Genomic DNA, 23,981 nt, shown 5'->3' with positions numbered 1-23,981 from the left:
TTTGTGAACAGCAGTTTTCAGATCAAATGCACACAGTTTCCAGGAATGTCCAAAAATGACTAAATCGACTAGTATTTTAATCAATAACCAAAATATTTCACAGACATAATGCATTCCCTCACCCTCCACGCTGGCTTAAAATATCACAGCTCGCTTTTGCACTGCACTTAACCTAAACCTAATTTTACATTTTATCCTTAAATAGTTCTCTGAAAGCTTTATAACACGCACACACAGACACACACACACCTTGCATCAGCTTTCAGGGCCAGGTCTCAGACTTCTCAACCACTTTATCTCAGGCTGTGGTCAAAAGACACATGTAAACTTCCTGTGGTATTGCCTTTCAGCAGTGAAGTTCTACATAGCTTCTGTTTACCAGTTCACCGACTTCCATTACAGAGCTCCTGTTTACCAGCCTCCTGATCTGCATATATTAATTAACTGACCCCCAAAAGGCAACACTCTTAGAATTATATAAAAATCATGCACACAGACTGCTACTCCACATCCGTATATTGAAATTGAATTGTGCATCTTCATCTTTCTCTGGTGCCCGGGGGATAGCGAAACCTCCTCTCCTAAGCGCTTTGTTGCAGAAAAGATGAGAATATGTGTGTTTGGGGAGATACAAAATGGGGCTGTCTGTATTAAAATAAACACTTCTCTGTATTAGAGGCAGCCAGAATTAGAGAAGCATAAAAAGGCACCTCACACAAATAAATGTGGTTTATATCGTGGAAATCCTTCTGAGCAAGTGAAGATGCTCAACTGTATAACAATAGAATTGTTTGAGCCACTCAAATTTGCTTATGAGATTTTGTCATTGCTTTCATGCGTCAGTGCCCTGTACGGTACACATTCATCACCTAGAGTGTAGTATGACAATTTTACATCAGTGTTAGGAATTCCCAACCCAGAGTTAGCGCTTCATTGTATTCAAGGGATAAATCATGCCATTAATGGCTATGCTGTTTCACAACACCACAAGGTATATGCTGTCCCAGATTAATCATCAAAATGAGGCAACAGTTCAATAACCTCCACACAGTCGGTGTGCAAACTGTCATATTTTATTATGGAATTTGTCAACGCACGGATGAGAGGAGACACAAAATAAGCCAGCAAGAGATTTGATTTGAGCTGATTTGTGTGGGCTCACAACATTGTGTTTTGTAGCAAAGAACTAAGCAAACAACATTACATGCACACACTCTGAGTAAGTGGCTGTCACGTAAGGTACACGTGGCATAGCTAAATCTCCCCCTTTTCTCATCTAAAGCTGCAATCCCAGCAATTTACTATAGCTGCAACTCTTTTAAATGCTCTCAATTACAGCCATCAAGAGGCCAAAGTGTCATCTACACTCCAAGCAGATCTGCACATAAAGGTAGCTGTGGTGCTGTTACGCCATCACATTATTCTGCAGACACCCACCTTCATGCATTACATGGGTAGCACATTATGTGTACTTTATGAAGCAATATTATAAAGAGAAAAGTGAACCAAATATCTCACATTGACAGAAATGCTCAGCGCACACAAAGGTCTACATATTCCAAGTCAGAAACAATTACTCATCATCATAGCCTTTTGTCTCCATGCGCTTTGTTGTTTTGACAAAGAGAGGGGGACCATTCATCACTGTGAATGGATGGACACGCCACAAATGTACACTGTAGCGTACTTCAGCGTGTTCAGCCATAGTCAGTGCAGCTGGATCTTTGGATTTGAGACAGTGGGGGTTTGTGGTTTATGATTTATGATTCTCTGGGAGAGGAAAACAAACCTGTCCTGCATGTGTAAATGTTTTAACTGTGGGAAAGAGCAGTTCTGTTCAGTTAGTTAGTGGAACACATAAGCAGCACCACTGCATTGCGTGAGCGCATCTCACATTTGGTGAACAAGTGTAAAAGGGATTTATAAACTCAGGGGTTATGAAAAGTTGAAAAAAGGAATAGAAAATATATTGCTGCTGCACAAATTTTAGACTTTTCCATCCAGTTATCATGTATATGAAATTTTAATGATTCAGAAACTGAGAGTGAATAAACTGGAGAGCAAGTAAGGCACACAGAGCAATGTGAACAGCATCCAAACTGAGGAAAAAAAAACTTTCCCATCATGTATTTCAAGGTATCCTTTGGAAAAGTACTTTGTTTAATTGGATATATAAAGAGGGATGGGATGGTGATGTAGTGGATATCACTGTTGCTTCACTTTGCTGGTCATCTGAGGCCTGCCTGTAAGGTTACTTCAGCTCCCAGAGCTGGGAAATGAAGCAATTAATGCACAAGTGACAACAACACTTCAACAACATGTCCACTAGTGGCAATTTGAGGCTGGCTCCAAAAATAAGCATAGTTTTCCTCTCCAAAACAACTCTAGTGAATTTTACCTGGATTGGGGGTGTAGTCACTTTGATTGACAAGTGTCCTGACACAGCTTAGTTTATGCAGTTGGGATCTGCTAGGCCTGATCTCTAGTTTAGGTCACTGAATGGAACTTCTCAATCGTGTTAGTGCTTTTTGGGGCATTTTGAAGTATTATCTGACTAATGTTATGATTCGTGACTATTTTAGTATTCCATCCACCAATTTCCTGACAGCTTATTCTTAGCTGTCATAGGGCGAGAGGCAGGGTAGACCTTGAGCAGGGCACCAGTCTGTCACAGAGCTAATACAGTTCTGTGGTCGGTCAGACAACCATTCATGCTCACATTCACAACTTTGGTCAATTTACAGCCATCAATTAACCCATGGATGTTAATTGGTGCGTGTGTGTTTTCGGACTGTAGGAGGAAGCCAGAGAACATGCAAACTCCACACAGCAAAGCTGAATCCAAACTCGGGACTTTCTGGGTGCTAGTGCTAACCAGAGCACCACTGTGCCATCCTGCTAATTAGCAGATATTTGTGTCTGTGCGTTACACTCATCTGGACCTAGCTTAACAACAAAGTTAGCTAACGTTAGCTAAATCAGTAATTTACCAACTCATCCAAATAAAGTCACTTAAATTTCAAGATATGTCGTAGCATCATGATCTAGGGCTATTTTGCTGCCAGTGGTACTGCTACATTGTACAAGGTGGGTGGAATAACAAAGAAAGAGCTCCAGATTCTTCAACTTCACCACAAATCACCGACTACATGTTTGAAACTTGGATACAACTGAGTGTTCTAACAGGACAATGATCCCAAACACAGATAAAAGAGGTTAAAACCGAATGGAGTGATTTTTTATTTCTGAACTTGTATGTATGCTTTTGACCCTCTGTGCCCCCCCGCCTCCCTCAAAGTTTTAAAAACCCTAAATTACATTCATGATAATTTGGGGCTTGTAAACATTTGACCACAATTGTACACCAACAGAGACAATTTTTCTAAATCATCTCCCTCTTATTGACATAAAAGTTTCAACAATCCTAGAGATCAGTTTTGGTATTCTTCTCAGCCACAGATTGTTTACAACTACCTACTATTTTCTGGGACTGTTTTTGGTCAGGGCACTCTTTTTGTCTAATGATTACAGAAGATCTGGACTGTTTTCTGGTTATGATCTCCCAAACAAGGCTCTGTATGAATTTGTTGTTGCTTTGCCTTTTGGGTGAGATACAGGTTTGTTACCTGCCTCATCAAACTTTTACGTGATCCCTTGGTAGACAGCAAAGAGAATTCTGGCAATTCCCTAATGGACTTGGGTACCATGACTTATTTAGCAGCCTTACTTTCAGTTCAGCAGCTGAATTTGGGATAGTTTTCACCCATTTCATGTTGGTTCACTGCATCTTTCCTTGGACTGTCAAATACCATGTTCTAAAATACATGAAAACATAAAGCCATCCACCTTGGTCTTTGAAAGTAACCTTATTTAGATATCTTGTAGTCCTTTCCTAATCAGTTTATTCTATAGTTTCACTTACCTTTGAGGATTTACTTAGATATTAACTTTACACCAAACAACCAGACAGTAGTTACGTAATTTATATCTGGTTCCAAGCAAGAACAATAAGGCACTGTCTATTCCTTTTCATAGATTTCTGAGTTTTGCTGACCTCAGCATCTTCTCCCTGACAGACTTTGTAGCTTTGGGAAACACAAACCACAAACACTGAAACAACACTGACATCCAAGTATATACTGACTTAGAACTGACTCGATAAATTATTGGACTCTAACTTTGTTTGGGGGGGTTTCAGCTAGATGAGAGTAACATGATGATAGATATTTCAATCCTTGAGTAACATGAATACTTCCTGCAAACCTCATTTCCTAAGAGTAGATACCACATTATTGAAAGATAGACTCTCTTCCCCAGCTGATAGATTTACAGATACATTTGCTGGTTTCAAGAAAACTGGTTTGTTTTGAAAGGGTGGCTTTGTTCCCCTGGGAAACAGGGACCCTTAAATCTGACTGTAAAGGAGAGGCAAAGTTAACAAGATGGAGATGGAAAACATAATCTAACACTCTAACAGTCATTTAACTGTCAACTTGTCAATGAAAGGTCGAGCTAATTAATGTGCTCTGTTCCACAGTCTAGGGGGCACAGCTGTAACCAGACATTTGGCAAGATTGCAGCAGTAATATGAATGAACAAATTTTCCTCATAATTTCCGTCTTATTTTGTGTTTTTTTGCCTCACAAACAGAAAAATGTGATAATTACTTTGACAAAGTCAGAGTTTGTGTGTGTCAGGGTTGAACCAAACAGTCTTTATTTACAACACCCAGTGAGCTATAGACAAATGTGAGGGGAATGGACAGGGATCAACAGGACAGGAAGGGAAAACACTCCACACCCTCTCGTAGATCCACACTCTGTTCATTCCGTGCACTCACTCGCTCCAGTCTCCGACTCGCTCCGCAGCTCAGCCAAACGCTCGTGCTCAGGTATCAGTATATAAGGGAGGCTCAAGGGATGGGTCCAGGAAATCTATTTACACAAAGACGAGAGATCATCTCTAATAGAAAGCCACTAGGAAAACACAAGAAATTGTTCAGCCTTGGCTACACTAACGTGCGTCGTACAACAGTCCAGCGACGAGAAGCACTGAGCCATCATCTTAAGAAGCAGCCAGGGAAAGCAGGATGATGTGATTACTCACAGGTGTGTGGGCCGAAGGCAGGAACCCGCAATGAGCTCCGCCCAGGAAGAGCGAACACAGGAGAGAGAAAGCGAGAGAGCAGAACCCAAAACGAAAACGCATGTAGCCTTTCTGGATCGGCCGGGCAGACACAGGGACCGTGACAGTGTACAGCCAAAATATTTCATTATCCTGGAAAATCTTCTGGTTCTTATTTATTAATTTAATGACTATAGGCCTAAATAATATATGTTGTATATATATGTATATATATATATTATTATTATTATTATTATTATTATTATTATTATTAATGGTGTTTACACTGTTAACCATTTTAGTTTATGTAAACATGCCAGGAGCTTCCACCAGAATCCTGCTTATTAATAAAGTCATCCTCAGGACTACGAATGTCATCCTGTGGAAAACTAAGCACACTTCATGATTCGACGGTTTGTCGAACCACCTTTAGCAGCAATAGCTTAAAGTAATTGTTTTCTGCTTGACTATCAGTGTCTCACAATGTTGTGGAGAAATTTTGGCCCATTCTTTACAACTCTGTTTCATTTCATTGAGGTGTGCAGGCAATAATTTATGCACAGGTCTTTTATGGCACTTTTATTTATTTTTTAATGCTACCACAGCATTCAATCAGGTTGAGGTCTGTACTTTGAATGGGCCACTGAAACACCTGGGTTCTTTTCTTTTTCAGTCAGTCTCTGTTGTAGATTTGCTCCTGTGCTTGGAATCGTCCTATTGCATGAATCTATTCCGATCGAGCTTTAGGTGTCGGACACATGGCCTCATGTTTGATTTATATTTTATTGGTATGCAGAACAGTTTTTGGTCCACTCAATGGTTCCCAGGTTCCCAGGTCCTGTGGCTGCAAAACAAGCCTAAATCATCACGCTTCTACTACCATCCTGGATAATGGGTATAAGGTGTTGGTCCTCATATGCTGTGCTGATCTCTACTTTGGTTTAATCTTTCCAATGGACATTGTTCAAGAAGTCTTGGGATTTCTTCACATGCGACGTTGCAAACACAAATTGTGCTGCAATTTTCTTTTTAGAGAGAAGAGCCTTATTGCTGCCAGCCCTTTAACATGCTAACTGAGGCCTGCAGAGTCTGAGATGTAGCGCTTGGGTTTTATTACAGTTTCTCTGAGCACTGTACAATCTGACCTTGGGGTGAATTTTCTGGGACACCCACTCTTGGGAAGACTGGCAACTGTCTTGAATGTTTTCCAGTTGTAAATAAACTTTCTCTCTGTAGAATGATGGACTTCAAATTGGAAATGGCCTTATAACCCTTCGCAGATTGATTGGCAGAAGCAATTGTTTTTTCTAAGATCACTGCTAAAATCTTTGCTGCTGTGTTAACAGACACCTGAATGCTTCAGAGCAGCAGACTGACAAAAGTCGCTCACACTTGCTGATGATCAGTTAAGTGCATTTCATTAGCAGCATCTAACTTCTACATGCCCTCTTAACTCCAATGGAAGCAGTAAGGCTCCACTTAATTCTTCACTTTCTGTTTCTCTTTAATATAAATGGACTGTCTCTGATTGCCATACATGGCTTTTGTCCATTCCTGACATGGAAGACATGGTGGTTTTTGCAAATCTCTTCTAATAAATACAGGATTTTGCACTGCAGTTGAATCATATTATTGCTGGTTTTATTTATCCAATATGAACAGTGTTACTGCCAACAAACAGTAATGCACGCTCTGCTGAGTTGTGATATTTTACTGGGCTCTTATAATCCAGTGCGAGAATTTACAGAATTATTTTGTTTCTTACTTTTAATGGAAACAAAATAAACTGTGCTTACCAAATCCTGAGGGGAAACCAAAGGTGATCTTTTAAAGGCTAAGAAACTGTGGTACAAGCTCTCAATGGAGATTTGGTTGACTACTAAAAGGGACAGCTTTTGCCTGGCTCTTTAAAGGGCATTTTTGCCCTGTGGTAGACTGGCAACTTGCCCAGGTCAGGGCTTTTACCCAGTGAGTGCTTATTTGGATCCTGAGCAGGCAGATGGATGGCCGCTGAGATCCTCCTGTTGGATTTCACATTCTCCCTGCAAAAATGCCAAACAGATGCATTTCTTCAGTTTTTGCTACACAACACAGTTGAATTTAATTATGTTAACTTTTCATTAAAATTCAAGAAGCATACACGATCATAATTACTCAATTAAGCACAGAAACTCAGGACAGTTTTTTTTTCTCTGCATCACCTTAATATCACAGTTATTAAACGTTCTTATATTATTTCTGAAACTGTGCTCAGTCTGTGACAGTAATGAGAAGAAACCTTTCCCAAACACCACCCACACTTCATCATCGGTCATTCTGGTGTAAACAAACTACATGACAGCTTGATTACACAAAATATGAGCAGCTACATTTCCTGTCCTGCATTCAGCAACACATCTGCAGCAAACCGTGACAGATTTCTCACTTCAGCACAGACTTATTACCAGGAATCATATTTCTGAGGAGAAATATGATATATATATATATATATATATATATCATATTTCTCCTCAGAAATATGATATATATATATATATATATATATATATATATATATATATATATATATATATATATATATATATATATATATATATGCTATGTTATATTAAAGAGAAACAGAAAGTGCTATGTGTATATATATATATATATATATATATATATATATACACATAGCACAGTGAAGGATGGATTGACAATGGAACAAGTGTGCTCTAATGCTACAGACTTGTTCCAAAAGCATTGACGAGCATTGCTGCAATGAATGCTCAATGAATCTGGACTCGTATTATTCTGGGAAATAGATATTAGACACAGACATATCCAGTTTCCTTTGATGTGTTTGAGTATTTATTAAAATGTCCCAGGTGGTTGTCACAATGGGGAAATACATTACAGAAAGGTTTGACTGACCTTGATGTTCCTCAAAACTTTAAATAAACTACAAAAAAGGGTCTGAAAATGATGAAGTTTGGTCTTGACCTTATATAGAGTGTGTGACAAATGTATCCTAAAGTTTAATATTTAAACAAAATAAATAAATAAAATAAAATAAAAAACCAATAATAAGCGTGTGAAATATATGAGCAATTGTGATCTGTCAGTGCTTCAGCGGTGGAAATCATAGTCAAATACATAAAAGTACTATAATCTGTGTAAATGTAAAAAAAAAAGAAAATTGAAGCTCCAAGCTCTTCCAAATCCAAGTGTTGAAATCCATCACTATGGATCTTTAGAGATGAGGTGCTTGGGGGAAGGTTCAGCTGGGAGGAGACCCTGGTTGTAGGCCAAGAACACACCGGAGAGATCATGGTGCTCGGTTGGCTAGGGAACACCTCCGAGTCACATCAGAAGAGCTGGAGGAGGTGGATGTCAAGAAGGATGTCTGGGCATTTCTACTTAAACTAATTCCCCCATGACCTCGACCTGGGTAAGTGGCAGAATATGGATAGATGAATGTGAGTCCATAACTATGGCCCGCTCCACCACAACCACCCACACATGCAGGGCCTTGGAGTAGGGGTATGTCACCAGGGTGCAGAGGAGGCTACCCCCCCCCCCCCCCCCTGTCCCCTTCTGGCTGCCTCTGCCTCAATTTTATCCCACAACTTAGACATTCACATTACTCACACTCTCATTACACATACATATAGGATCTTGGGGGTGGGCACGATACACGGAGTCCAAAGTACCATCAGGGTGTACACCTCACCCCTGGCGTCGTTGCCCACCTCTCAATTTTAAATGCACGTAGACATTGAGGGCTAGCAGGAGGGACTATGCGCTTGCCTGCTGCTGTCTGGCAGGTAGCTCCATGCCCTCCTGGGTTTTAATTGCACCTTAGAACACACATGCATCAACACTACAATGAGCGGGTGGAGGGAGGTTTGGAGTCTTCTCTCACCCCCATTCTCTGCGGCCTGCTGGAGCGGGGGGGCTAGGAGGAGTTGGCCGTCCGACTGCGGTCTGGAGTGTGGGGCCTCCCTGCTGCTGCAGAGTCGGGGCGGTCTGCCTCTCCCCACCGCAGGGAAAAGGGTAACACCACCTGGGTCTGGGTGCAGTTCCCCCCTCCAGGGTCAAGGGTACCTAGACCCGGTTCGTAGAGTACGCTTGGGGAGTGTGATCGTGTGTACAGCGTCTCTTTATGTCTGTCTCCACGTTGGTTGAGTGTGGAGTAAGTGCATATGAGAGCATGAGGGTGGGAATGGATGTTTGTGTCTGTGTGTGCCTGTATGTCTGTGTCTATATGTCAGGTTGGGTATAAGACGCCACCTGTCTGGGGACATCTCAGGCCCTCCAAGGTTTGGAGGCCTATCTCCACCCACCACCACTTCCCCTGCCAGTGGCGGACTCCCTCAGGTGTCGGTGCGTTGGTGGTTCTTTGTGTCTGGGGGTGGGCGTCCGGGTACACACCGGCTCACTCCTTGGCGGCCGCTTATCGGGGCCTGGAGCCTGGGGTTCGCTCGGGCCACTTCGGAGGTGGGGTGCCCCCGGCCTCTCGGCCTGGGGCTCGGTCACTCAGGCACGGCTGGCTGCCGGCGGAGCTCACGGGCGCGTCACTGCAACTCCCCCTGGCTTCTGCTCCGCAGCTGCTGAGTGAGCCCTCATCTGGGACTCTCCTCAGCTCTTACTGGGACAGTGGCGCGGCTGCCCCTCTGTTGGTCTTCCTTGGTCTCTTGTGTTCTGGGGGCCTCTGGATGTCTGGAGTTTTGATCTCCTCCATACCTGCTTCATACCCTGGAGGACGGGGCTGTGGCCCCCCCACACTCCCTAGCAGATCGTTACATGGAGAAACCTTTGGAATGCAAGCATGCTGATCCACACAGGTGTGCACACAGGTGTACACACGGGTATTCACAGATGCGGACTACAGCTTTCTTGGCTGCTGCCTCAAAGCACATTGTGCGCTGTCTATCTTGCGTGCTGCACAATATCGTTTATTATTTAGTATCTACTGATATCTACTGCTAGCTAGTTTATTGTGATGGTGCTGTTTTTCTTATTATGTTGCTCTTTGTTGTTTGCTTTCTCTTCTGTTTTTTTTCTCCATACAGGTGACCCAGGTGTTTTGTTTTTTTGTTTGTTTGTTTTTTTCTTTCTTCCCCCCCTTCTCACCGTCTCTTCTCCCCTTTGGTTTTCTTTCTTCCCCCCCCTTCTCACCGTCTCTTCTCCCCTTTGGTTTTCTTTCTCTCCCTCTCTTTCTTTCATTCTTTCTCCCTGTCCTATCCCCCAGTCATGTCTGTCCCGTTTGTAGCAACTGAAAATAAAATAAATTCATAATTATAATAAAGGTCAATCAAATGGACCAATATGGCAAGGCCATGATGATCCACTTGGTAAAATAAATCCGCTTGGCATCTTTCTTGGCCTTAAGACAACAATTCTGATGGCTAAAGATCCAAACGGGACACAAAAAAAAAAAAAAAAGAAGGATGTGTGGGCATTTCTACTTAAACTAATTCCCCCATGACCTCGACCTGGGTAAGTGGCAGAATATGGATAGATGAATGTGAGTCCATAACTATGGCTGTCCAATCTGTGAAAGATGCCACCATTATAACTCTGACATATCAAAGCAATGTCATATCAGCCTACAAAGATAACTTCTTGATCATTTCCACTGGAGTTTTCTTTAAACACTTACAGGAAACATTTGTCCTTCTTATTGAAATTTTAACATGAAAGTGTATAGGCATATTAATCAAAATGTGAAAATGCTCCTTTAAGTGTTAGTGGTTGCAATAAAGCAACCCCTTCCAAAAATAAATAAATAAATATAAAACTGAGTTGAATTGGTATGACACCGTTGCTCCTGGGAATAATTTGTGATACTGTTTATTGTAATGTTTTTGATGACTAATACTACAATACTGAGCATAATGAGTAGACTTCAAAGACATATTTTATTGAATAACAGTGCCTGCAGTGGCTGAACACTCTCCACCCTCACCCTGCTCTACCCTGAGTGACTGATAGCTTTGCACTGTCAATGGGCTTGGTATCTCAGGGCTAAGACCACCTCAATCTTTTCTGTCACATTCACCTCACTACCCAATATAGCTGGAGGACATAGCATCAGTTCTGGTGTCTCACGGCTCACTACCTTTTCTCCCAGGATTATAAGGCAACTTGCAGCATAAATTCATCTCCTCTATATTGCTGCAGCATGCTTGAGAAATTCCATAAAGCATTATTCGAGTCAGATAACGGATTTATGGATACAAGAGGCCACCCTATGAACCACATGACCAAAAACTGTGATATATATAAAAGAGATAATGCAAAACAAAAGGTTTTTACAGGTGACACATTTTCATGATAAAAAGAATGACTATGCAACAACATTCTACCACAAACAACTATTTAAGAAGAGGAAAAATATAACACTTCTAATGATTTACGGTGAAGTGGATTAATGTCTGACTTTTGTTCTCCTTTCTTCAGAGTGCTCAGAGCAAAAACAGAGAAGCATCTCACCTTCCTGCACCGCCAGGATTATTGTACAGTGCTCTCTGTGTCTCTGGAGAGTTAGACTGGACCAGAGAATCCAGGATATTAGAAAACTCTTAGAGTGGATACTAGTATGAAGTGTAGAGCAGAGTGGGATTTGACCTTGGCTTTAATAGGGCCTCTTGGGTGTGCCTGTGAGGGAGCTCACTGCGCTTTGCTGATTTTTTTTTCTTTTACTATTATTAAAAAAAAAAAGTGGAGAGGGGCAAAGTCTCTCCGCAGCGGGACTTAGGGACAGTTTGAGCAGGGAAGAGAGAAGATGACAACCTGGAGATGCTGTAAAACAGAGTGAAACACAATTTTCTACCAGATAAATTGTTGTTTTTATTGCAGGTCAACTGTTTTCATGCTGTGACATCAATGAATGATTTCTGGAGCAAATCGGGACATTGTTTGTGGATCAGTGCTATTTCAGTTCATACTATTTTTTGTTTTTTTGCCTTTAAATAGACCTTCTCAAGTAGGTGCATTTTGGCTCACCGCTTCTGAAGTGCCTTTATGCACTGCAGTCTTTACTTGACATAAACAGTCTAAAAGGGTGACCCGTCAATTTGTTTAGTAGAACAAATTATAAAGCCGCCAGGAGCCCACAGCAAAGAGGATTACATCAAAAAGCCACCCATTTCATTAGTTATACCTGTTTGATTGTTCTTAACCCTTATCATATCAATATGGACCAATATCGCTGAGGAATATTACCAGCACCTTGGTGAATCTGTCCCATAAAGAACTAAGGCAAATCTGAAGACAAAAGCAGGTCCAACCTGGTACTAGTACCTACTGAAGGGTGCATATTTGTAAGTACTGTTTCACCATTTACATAGACACAAAAATGTGAAGTAATTTTATTTTAAAAAAAAAACGTTTGTGCAGTTTTTAAGAGTTTGTGCAAATCTGTGCAAACACCAATAATTCCAAAATACTCTTAAAATGTTTTAAGGTCTGCAGCTCAACATTTGTACTTTCTTTTGGTTTTCTAGTGACCCTAACATGCGATAAATGAATACAATTATGTTGCTGTTAAACATGTTCAGTGGGTAGCTGGACACCAGAGGTTTACTGACTCTGAAAGAGGTCACTGTCATCTAAACTAAGGTGACTTATACAACTCATATAATAGGAATGAAAACCCATTATATTGACTTGTCTGTCCACGTGCGTTTCCTACTTTGTCCATGTGCATGTGATGCTTTAGCATTTCACCAGTCTGGTCAGACTGTTAATGGCTTTGTGTAAGTGGATGCTGGGTAGTCCACATTGAATTCACTGAGTTCCCGCTGCTCTTGTGGTTTTTTTTGTTGCATAAAATCAGTGTCTGGCTGCAGAGCACTGACAGCAGAGACACATTTCTGCAGAAAGCAGTGAAGCAGAGAGCGGTGGGATCTTTGATGACACCGCTGTAAAGTGAAGGAAAGCGGAGAACAAATGAATTTTTATTTAATATGCAAACAGTTCAACACTATTTTATTAAATAAAAAGCTGTGATAGTTTAATCATATTTCCAATGCAGCTCGCTTCTTTGCTCTCTTCCCCATGTCCTCATGTCCTGATCTTCTGCTTTATATTCCCCCATGAGACTTTTGCATAAGACTACTGAAAGCTTTTGTGAAAAGTTCCAAAACTTGAAACTTTAAAAGGATCAAATGACTTCTCTTCATCTTCTACTTGTGCACTTGTGTTACTGAAGTATGTCCCGTAAACTGGCTTTCCACTCCTACAAGAAGAAAAAGGCAAACTCTGTCTTGTCTGCGAAGACCTGCTAATTTGGTTTTGTCTGGCTCCTTGGATGCGAATATCTGAGTTTCAGATATCAGAGCACGCAGACTGATTTCATGGCACACCATCCCCCCCTTTAGCCCCTTCTTTCTTTCTCTATCCTTTCTCTCTCTCTTAGCTCTTTGGATATATTCCCCTATGATTATAAATAGATTCTAATTAGCTCCTCCAGCCATGGGCAATAGAATTGTTCATCAAGTAGGGACTGCACTCAGAAGACTTTATACATTAAAGCGTTTGCAAAAGTCAGAAGAATAGCAAATCCCCTCTGCCTCAATTTAATTTTTTCTGCAAAGCAGGGATTAATTTTCCCATATTTTATCAGTTCGCATATAATTCACCGGTGCAATCAATTTCCCTCATGGTTCAAAAGGACTAAAAAAGGTCAACCTGACCTTATGATTGAAAGTCGTGCAAAATCAGAGAACGCAGATGTGGTGCGAGGCTGGTTTTTAGAGCTGTCTTGCCACCACTGACATGAAGGTTTAATATTTCAGTTCACGAAATGTCCCCTCATCAATCAGTGATGAATTAATAGATTCATTCTGACTTCTTTTGCAGTTTTTCAGTGTCTGAACCAAGCATCTAAGCACACTGAGTGCACTTTCTAATATCACTGAGACCTAAAACTTTTCTTTCGCACTTCTTTCCACTTTATTCAAAGCTTGTCAAGACCAAAGACTTGATGTCTGAGATATGTCTACAAGAAGAGATAGATTAATTCTTTCCCGCTCTCTCTCATATCTGCATTGCCAATTCTGTCTGTTTAATGTATCAAGTCAAACAAATTCTTTCTATAACTTCTTAAAAGTGGACTTCTTTGTTCTTTAATTAGACTGTAATGAAAGCCTTCTTTCTTGTAAGGTAGAAGTTCTTCCACACTGGGCTTCAGCACCAAGTTATCAGAGGAAATTATGATGCAAATTTGTCTGTGAAATATTTAAACATTTTATTTCTTTGAAATAAAAGATTAAAACAGATTCCCTATCCAGATCTAACTGAAGCATGTGTACTCTTTGTGGTTTTCGCCACTCACGCTGAGTCTAATTTTTTTCACTACATACTATGGTTTTGAAATGTGTTCTGCGTGCAGCTATAGGAAATTATTATCTAGCTGTGCAGTGAACTATTGTGGGTTTGATTCAACAATCGCCGTTCTTCTGCAGAGAAAGAGCTCAGCCAGCATTTGGTTTCATGTTTCTTCTCTCTTCTATTATATTAATATGATCCATCTGCTCACCTGGTAGCTGTCTGTCCTTTTACTCTGCAGCTGCCTCCTCCTCTACCTCAGGCAGCACTGGTGCTTTGTTTCTAAAAGACTCCTAAAAGAAATACACGGTAAAACTGAAAAGCAGGATGGTTGTTATCTGAAATACTGATATTATCAGCAGGTTTTTTTTTTTCTAGTTGCAGCAGCAAAAATAACGATCTGCTTCTTTTTAAACATTTTCACAGATAATGTTGGCCTGTTTGTTTTTTAAATATATTGCTGAGTCTATGTCGATTATATTTCTCAGCAACGGTGTCTTTTAGATACATACGGGTTGCCCATAGTAGCTCATGACACATAACAGTTTGCATGCAATGGTCTGTTAATTGCACGTATAGCATGTAAATTGAAAACAGCAGCCGACATGAACAGGCAATTATTTTGCAGGAACAACATAAAAAAAATCCACTGCAACACTTTATACCCAAATGATGACTCGCAAGGCTAGCAATGTGATGGCTGAATAGCCTAAAAAAAGCCTATTCTATCTTGCAGTCACAGTATTCTCTTGAAAATTAGTTTTTAATGCTGATAGCCAAAGGGCACCAATTAAGCTCAACAACCAGAAAAGAGCTCCTTGAGCATTTATCCATTCGCCATGACATTATGCTTTGTTTTACTGATGAGACTTATTGTATTAAAGCACATTTATCTGCTAATAATTATATATACCTACACCATAAATGTACACTCGACATGAGGAAATGTGCATGAAGACAAACTGAGTTTGAACGGTTCACCTGGCCATCGGTTACCTGAAGAGAAGCAAAACTTTGTGAAGATGGCACACAAATGTTTGTCTTAGAGCACATCTAATTATCTCTTGTCATTAATATTGCTTTACATTAATGGACAGGATGCTTTTCATTAAACACCATAAAATAAATAGATAAACAATAGCAAAAAATTGAAGAAAATATAAAATATGTTGTATTGGTAGAGAAATAAAACAGACAGGGTGCATTTTTCATGTTGAATTATAGTAGGCAATTTGATCCTGTTACTATTTCCAGTGTTGTATGAAACAGTAGAGCCATGCTGCCCTCTGTCTGTAACATACCAAAATACTTCTTTATCCCACACTAATGAGCTTTTTGGAACATTTCCACCATGTCTAAGCTTTGCAAATTAAATTACATGCTTGTTAAATCTTAAAGAATAGTTTATATATCTTATATGGTGGTAAAGCAGGATTCTTCACTGTGTAAGTGGCTAGTGTGTGTAGAGCAACAAATATTAAAGAGGTTTTTGTGTTTTATTTGACATGAAAGAGTTGAAAGGGTTGCTTGTTTATTACATCAGGGATTTTTTTTGACACGTGGCAGAAATAACCACAGGTGTAAATGAAAAAATCAGTGGTTTGGGGTGGGGGGGGGGGGGGGGGGGGGGTGCTGCTGGCACACTATTACATTGAAACATAGCCAGTGTTTGTCACACTACAAATGCATGTACTTTTAGTGGCATGATGAGTCAAGCTATATGCTGGCCAGAGGGATGATTTTTGACAAAAGCTGCGTGATCTCTTTAAATTGAAATTCACTTCCAGTATAAAACATGATGTTACTGTTATTATTGCTTTCATTGCATACTAAAACATATTAAATCAGTATTAAGTACAGAGTCGCTCTAGTAATTACAGTCTTGAGTCTCTGTGGATCAGTCAGTGCTGGGTTTGTAAACGTAGGAATTAGGCCAACAGGAGTATCAGTGATGCAATGCTAAACAGGAGCTTTGTGTTTTCAAGGTAATTAGGTCAATGGGTGGTTAACGGTGTGAACGTGCACCCACACAAAGGTCACATTTTAGAAAGCGATACCAATGAGTGTCGTGTCTCATCCTTACGTGCTGTCAGGAAATACTGCTGACCAGAAATTTGACTTCACAAAACCTGGTCCAATATACATCAAGTTAAGCTATCTCAGCAACACATGTCCAGTTCTGGAAAAAAATTTTTTACAAATTCTTTGAACAGATGAAACTAATATTATGTAGTACCCAGTAATTACGGAGAAGTAAAGGAAAAGTTCAAAGGATTTAAAGTGTAGCCTGTTTGTGTCTCATCTGTCAAACATGTTGGGGGAAATGTTAAGGCATAGGCATGTATGGCTGCTAGTGGAGCCAGGTCGCTAGTGTTTATTGATGATGGGACTGCAGGTTAAATTGTGAAGGATGAAATGTGAAATGTACAGGGCTATACTCACTGCTCAGACTCAGCCAAATGCTGGAAAAGAGCGGACAATGCTTCACAGTGCAAATAATAATAATCACTCAAAGAATGCTGCAAAAGAAACCCAAAAGTTTCTTGAGGCAAAGAAATATGATATTCTTCAATGGCCAAGTGAGTCACCTGATCTCAACCCAATAGAACAGCTTCTCAGTCACTTAAGACAAAACTAAAGTCAGAAAGACTCACAATTAACCCTTGTATGGTGTTCAGGTCTGTGAGACCCGTGTTCATTTTTCTTCAAAAGAAAAATCAAACAATTAATTATTTTTTCACGTGTAAATGTGTTGTGTCTTTCCACTCACTCCACTTGATTATAACTGATTTATTTATAACATTTTATATAAAAGAAAAACGAGAAGCACATTAATTCATAAATGTGATCTAACAAAGGTAAAGGGAAAAAATTAACCATGTTTGCTGTTCATATGTCTTGTAATTGGGATGAAGTAAACATCTGTTGAGTAATTTAACATAAAATTGTTTGATAGTGTTAATTTGGAAAGCCAAAACTCTAGCGGGTCCACCAGACCCATGAACACTGGCTGAGTAACAAAAATACGAACACCACACAAGGGTTAAACAGCAACTGAAAGCAGCTACAGGAAAGACCTTGCATCTCAAGAGAGGAAACACAACATTTGGGGATTTTCATGGGTTCTGGACCTCAGGCACTTATTGAATAATTTTTTTTCATACAGTTAAAACTATATTAGTTTGTCTAATTACATTTGAGCCTTTTGAAAATGAAGGACTACATATAAATACGGCTCTGATTCCTAACCAGTTAATGCAAAATGTTTGCTAAACCCTACGAATTAAAGCTGAAATCCTACACTTCCATCAGTCCATTTTCTTCCATTTATCCAATTCAGGGTCGGAGGGGGACTGGAGCCTGTCCCAGCTTCCACAGAGGCAGGGTACACCTGGTATAGGTTCTCATTCCCGGGGCGTTTTCACGTCCCGCGGCATTCCTGAGGAAAGCGAAAGGTGACCTTCCGTGTTCTTATGGTGCGCCCCGGGTTATGGATGATTTCCAGTGGAATGACGGTCCCGCGGTAATACACGTTCCAGCCATGTATTCCAGCCCTAAACCTAACCTTATCCTTAACCCTAACCATAACCTATTCATAACCCTATTCCTAACCTTAACCAGCACTGAAATGACGTAAAATAGTGTTTTCCAAAGCGATTTTAAGAAAATGAACGAACATGTGTAGATTGAGTCCAAACGGTTCTCATGTTCTCTCATTTTCCCGATCTCGTTATTTAGGAACGTGTTGGGTACCCGGAAGCATAAAATGTTGACGATTTGTCACCTAGCGTAAAATATTATGCTTAGGGAGTGAGAACCTGTTGATAGGTTGCGAATTTATCACAGCGCTTACACAAAGAGACAGACATCTATGAGCACTTTAGAATTACCAATTAACCTAATCCCCCTAACTGCGTGTTTTGGACTGTGGGAGGAAGCCAGATTACCTGGTGAGAACCCACAAAAACGCAGGGAGAATATTCAAACTCCACTCAGAAAGATGGAGATAAACCCTGAACTAACACCATCCCACCAGTCCTGAATAAATATATGTGTATAAGCAAAAACTCATCAGAAACCCATCATCTCTTTGTTTTACTTCCAAGGAACAAAACTTTTTTGTACATTTTCTTGAGGTCAGTCAATGTTTTCAATCACTTTCAGCCCAGAAGAATGTTATTGTTTGTTACAGCACTTAATACCCACCTATGAATTGTTCATGTATAAAAAAAGGCATCTAACTCAAGGGATGAACTAATGTAAACTTTCCAAAGAGCCAGGTATAAATTGTATATTTCCAAACTTTGTTCCTAACAGCCTGACATAAAAACACATTTTTTGTTTATTATTTTTGTTGAATCTAAGCAAAATCCTCAAAGACCAGTTGCCAAAAGGTTGGAATGTGTCTGTATGGTGTGCAGTTTGTTCTTCAAAAAATTTGAGGAAACAGAACAAGTGGAGGACAGAAGAAGAAGTGGCAGACCTAAAAACAAACAAACAAACTCTGCAGCAGATAAACAGTATCTGAAATCCATGTTGTTAAGAAACAAGAACAAATCCAGCATAGACCTGACAAAGGACCTGAGAGATGCATCTAATCCTGCAGTTTATCCATCTACTATTCACTGAAGCCTCAGAAATTGAAGGGTAGTTGTTAATGAACAGGGAGAGAAAAATGAGGTATGCAAAATTACACAAGAACTAGACTTAAAATGACTGGCAACATGAGTGATTAAAGCAAATTTGACATTTCTGACTCAAATTGTCAACAAATATATATGGAGGAGATCAAGAGAGAGATAAAAACAGCAAGTGTGCAGGGGATCCTGTAAAAGTTGTTAGAATAATGAATAAGAGTGCCATCAGATTTTGATAGACTGTGCAGTACCATCTGGAAAGCATGTGACTGGCAACTGCTTCTTTTTCCCCCCTGTCCTGCAGCCAAAGGTCCATCCTGCTCAATGGTCTCAACAGACAAAAACATTATTATAAATGAGTCAATGGTGCATTTAAAAATGAAGCATCACACCATTAAAACTAGCTTCTCCTTCAGAGTGATCATTTTAGTGCTTGGAAATAAAGACTGTACTTGAAGGCAGTGCTTCACAATGTCCATATATCCATATATTGACCACTACAAACCTATCATCTGTCTTAAATTCATGTGAAATCTACTCTCCCATTTGTATTTTCCCTATATTGTAGATGTTCAGGTTAGTCCCCCCGTTCTTGTTTATATTTGCTTGATGTATTGTTAGCATTATCAGGTTCCATGCTTTTAGGTTGCCTGTTTAGCTGTCTCTTGCATATGTGATAACACACACGTATTATAATACACAACTTCTATTGTGCTGTTAGACAAATTATTCTAGATTTCTGACTCTGTAGCCCAGAGCTCACTATTGAGAGTAAACAAACTAATGAGTGATTATGTAAAGGAGAAGCCCTGGAAAACAGCTTCTGTGCTGCTTTGCATTGTCTCTGTAATTCTACTTTAAGGACGAAAACCATTCTTACAAAGCACACTCCCTCATTTGGTCTGTTGATACCAGTGATGGTGGCTTGTCTAACATGCAAATACTCTCACTGATGATCAGTGGAGTTAAGAGTTAATTACTGCAAACACAATTGCACATATCTGCGTTATACACACCACAAAAGCCTCTACAGTCATTATATTTCTCTGATTTTCCGAGTGCTTGCTTTCATTTGCCACTTAACCATTTTTTTCACTGCGCGATTTATGTGAACTATTTCGAAATGATTGCTGTCAATACTAATAATACTAATAATAATGAACACGTTAGATTAGCCAGCAGGGGGAGCTCTCAGTTTAGGAAGGAGGTGCCAAGGTTTACCATTTAAAGGAACAGGGCTGCGTTTATTTCCAATTAATTTTCTGAGGGGCTTCACTCGAAGAAAGTCTCCTAAGTTGTAGTTAAGTGAGCCTTAAAATCGAAAGCAAAATCTAACCAGAGACACAACCTTCTCTGCCTCTATTATATATTATGTACAGCCGCTGAAAGCCGACCCCTGGGGGCTTTTCCGAAAGTTAACCCCTGAATGTACGGTCGGTCGGTCGGTTTGTTGAGTACCTTTATCTAACACATAATGCAACGCTTAAATCTGTATACTGGGCGTGTGTGTGTTTAGGGGGGGTGTAAAGCAGGCGTAGAGACGCCGTCGTATGGGAGCAGCTGAGGTACATTCGTACCCAGCCTAAACCACGAGCTCCGTGGCGTATTAAAGTTAATCCATTTTTGTGTATTTTCCCCCGGCTACGAGGAAGCCTTCCGACTGTTGGATTCTGTATAGCTACAGCTGGCAAAGATTTGCATGAGCTCAAGCACCAATGGTTTTTACCAGCTCCAACTCCAACTGGGTAAAAATCCAGACTCCATCTTTTCGGGCCCGCGCTAGCCATTATTTTATTTACTAAATGCTTATATCCCTCCGCAGGGTCAGAGAGTATTTTGAAGAAATTGTAAAATGGTTTATCTGTCATTTCTCATCGCGTCTTCTCAACGGTCTTTTTAAACACGCCTCACACTCGCGAAACATCCCTTTCTTGGCGAGCCCCGTCGATTCTGAAAGATTTGTGCACCGTAGTTGTGCTGTTCAGGGGGAGGAGGAGGCGGATCTAGTTTTTGAGGAGCTTGGAGAGGGGGGCTGTGCTTCGGTGCCACTTATCATTAGATATGGCCACCGTTACAGAGCACCCCGAAGCGTCATCTTCAACTTAATTTTGTGCTATTTCATAGTCATTTTGCAGCTCGGTCAGCGCGGCGGGCGAGATGTTGTTTTTGGCGAGCTAATGTTTGTTTTTACATGTCTTTTGGAGGCGGTTGTTACTGCGTGGCAGGATGACTGTGAGTCTCTCCTAAACTGGCCGCTTGGTCCCGCAGCTTGTCGCAGCTGAAGAAAATAGAACCAGTTGCCAACCCCCAGCGGTCGGCATCCAGCTTTTTTTTTCCCTATTGCTTTGCGGGTCGCTACACTTTCCCCCGAGGATTCTTACTTAATGTTTGGCCCACGGAGCGTTGACTTTAGCAGCCGCTTGGATTTCGAGGTGGTTATGTTTACACGTTAATGGTAAAATTATTGGCTGTAGACTTGGGTGGCTAACACCAACTAGCTATATAAGCCGAACTCGTGCGACGACAGCTGTCATTGGAGAAAGGAAAGTGATCCCCGCAGATGCGTGCGCCAATGAAGCGGTTTTCTGTTGGATTTACATCATCCGCTTCTCCATCAAATGGGCAAAGTTGGGAATAACATTGCAGCGCTGGAATATAATGATATGCGTTGTGCATTTTTGAGAACTGCGGTGTTGCTTCATTGGAGAGAGGCTAGCTAGCTCCATTAGCTTGCTAGCTAGCTGGGTGATAAGTGCGACGTTTCATCCCCCTTATTTTGGACATGAAGAGGATAACTCTCTATTCATAGGGCTGGAAGGTAAGCTATATTTGCCTCTTCGTCTTTTTACTTCAATGTAAGCTGAGTTTGTTGGGAATTTACCTTTTCACGTAAGGCTGAGCCAACCTTATCCTTCTCCAGTCTGATGTTGGGGGTTTGTCGCCGCCTTGGCTTTCATGACTCAGACTATTCAACGGAACGGCACATTCAATTGAACATTTCGTGGGTGCTATATAAGCAAATATTAACACATTTACTGCATTATTCAGTGCAAATACACACAGCTAACGTTAGTTGGAAGCTAAAAGGGAAAAAAAATCAGAACCTGGGTGGTTGTGTAACCTATCATTTTCACTTTTTGTGCATCATTGTAGTTCCCTAGAATAGTTCCGTTTCATTGAATAGACCGAGCCTTTGTGTGTGTGTTGGGCTCCCCTTTGCTTTGCACCCGGTTTGAAGCTGACTATAAGGAGGGGTAGTGTTTTTAAGGTTTCTCGACAAGTTTTCTATGAGCCATGGACATGTTTAACACTAGCACTGGGAAACAAAGGGGTGAAGCCTTTTTTAGTGTTTTGGCGTAGGCGTTAGTCGCATGTATGAGTTGGACAACTAACTGCAACCATAGGTAACCTGTTTGCTATAGGTGGCCCTCTCTTTTAAAGTTGTCTCTAAAGCCAGTCCTCCTTCGGTTGTTAACTACGATAAATGACTTCGTTTCTTTTTCCAATTTCTGTTAAATTTAGTCGACATCAACGTTACTTTTGTCTGTGGTCGACGAAGAAAAGGCGACAGAGTTGAGCACAACAAGCTAGCAGTCGTTAGCTGGATGCAGCTGCTTTGTGCCCAAGCTTCGGTCAACAAAAGCTAACGCTAGCATGTTTTTGGTTGCTCCCGTGGTGGTCGTGACTGCCTTGTAGTCACCGGATCTTAACCTCAGATGCCCCAAGTAAAGTTCTCCTCATCACCTTTGAGCGTTTGCTTGTTGTACAAAAATGCTCCTTATCCGACGACTTCTTATCATATCAGATCCTACAGTGTTTAAAGAGACAATGTCTTCAGTTTTGTTTGTTTTTTTGTTTGTTTTATCTCAGGGGTAACATTCCTAACTTGGCGTTTGTGCAGTTTTATAAAGGGTTTGTATTTCGTGTTCAGTTTTGGTGTTGGACGACTTCTTAAAGGCTGTTGAAGTCAATATAATTGATAGAAAGATGTTGAATTGCCACAGACAAGCAGCGAAAGGTGGTGTGTGTCAAAGTGAGACCTCTTCTGAGTCACTGAAAAAGCCTAACTAATAATTTAAGCCATTTTCTGACCACACTGTCTGCACATGAATAGGCATGGATGGCACTGAATTAAAAAGGTTTAACATGGCACAATTTATTATAAACACACATATTAAATCTGGAACTGCATGTATCCTCATTGACATTATTATACAGATGAGCAGTACCTGTTACTGCACATAATGGGGATTGATAAGACACAATTTTATGTTTCACTGAGCAAAACACTGTGCTTCTGCAGTTTGGAATGAGTTTGCTTTTATAACTTAGTATGTGTCACAAATGTGCACATTTTCGGTCTGTGCGATGCTTATTTAAAAAAAAAAACAATGACCAAAAAGTGTTTGATGTTGATACTATCAGGTATGTGGTTTACCCTAGATATAAGCTGGGGTTTCAGTATACAGTTGAGTGCTTGAGCTCAGTCAAGTTTTGAGTGAGAAGAGCTAGGCTCATTTTAATGAATTATATAATCAACTGCTTCAAATCAGTCGCATCCTGCGGATGCACTCAAAATTGCGGCATCTTGGACTATAGCTGGAGATGATGGTCTTTGTTGTGCTCTGCTGCCTCGGTAAGCTCAGTGTAGTGGTACATGAATGAGCCAGTTCTTTTAAAAATAGTGCTGCAGTTTGCAGTCGTTTTCTGCAGTAGAAGGACAACTGTGGTTGTCACCTGCAGTCCAAGACAGTGGCGATGTCTTAGTAAGGACTTAAATAATATAAATAACCAGCTTTGTCATGAGCCAGCATGACAAGGAAAACTGTTGCTGATTTGGGATTGTCTGCTTGTAAATCAGTGCAAGATTCGACATAACCTGTGGACGTGTAGTCAAAGGAATAT

At 40.6% G+C, this 23,981-nt stretch overlaps 1 protein-coding gene and 1 long non-coding RNA gene across 6 annotated transcripts in view; one reads left to right on the top strand and one right to left on the bottom strand.

Moving 5' to 3' along the window:
- Positions 1–6,823: 6,823 nt before the first annotated feature.
- LOC146687690 (uncharacterized) lies at positions 6,824–22,021 on the bottom strand. The gene is made up of 3 exons (XR_014916373.1): positions 21,958–22,021; positions 14,651–14,732; positions 6,824–7,166 (listed from the first exon to the last, which is right to left on the bottom strand). It is a non-coding gene; the product is annotated as an uncharacterized LOC146687690 (long non-coding RNA).
- The window catches only part of kmt2cb (lysine (K)-specific methyltransferase 2Cb), a 93,996-nt gene continuing 91,160 nt past the window's right edge, over positions 21,146–23,981 (top strand). For all 5 annotated transcript variants that reach the window (XM_085439005.1, XM_085439004.1, XM_085439003.1 and 2 more), the window contains exon 1: positions 21,146–21,894. The gene's annotated coding sequence lies outside the window, so the exon portion shown is untranslated. The remainder of the gene's footprint in view (positions 21,895–23,981) is intronic.

The sequence above is a fragment of the Copadichromis virginalis genome, linkage group LG18 (assembly GCF_057382275.1).
Source record: "Copadichromis virginalis isolate Kocher_CV1m ecotype Utaka linkage group LG18, C_Virginalis_male_GT1.1, whole genome shotgun sequence".
Lineage (NCBI taxonomy): Eukaryota > Metazoa > Chordata > Actinopteri > Cichliformes > Cichlidae > Copadichromis > Copadichromis virginalis.
The sequence above is the reverse complement of the archived record's forward strand: the minus strand, read 5'-3'. Positions and strand labels throughout refer to the sequence as shown.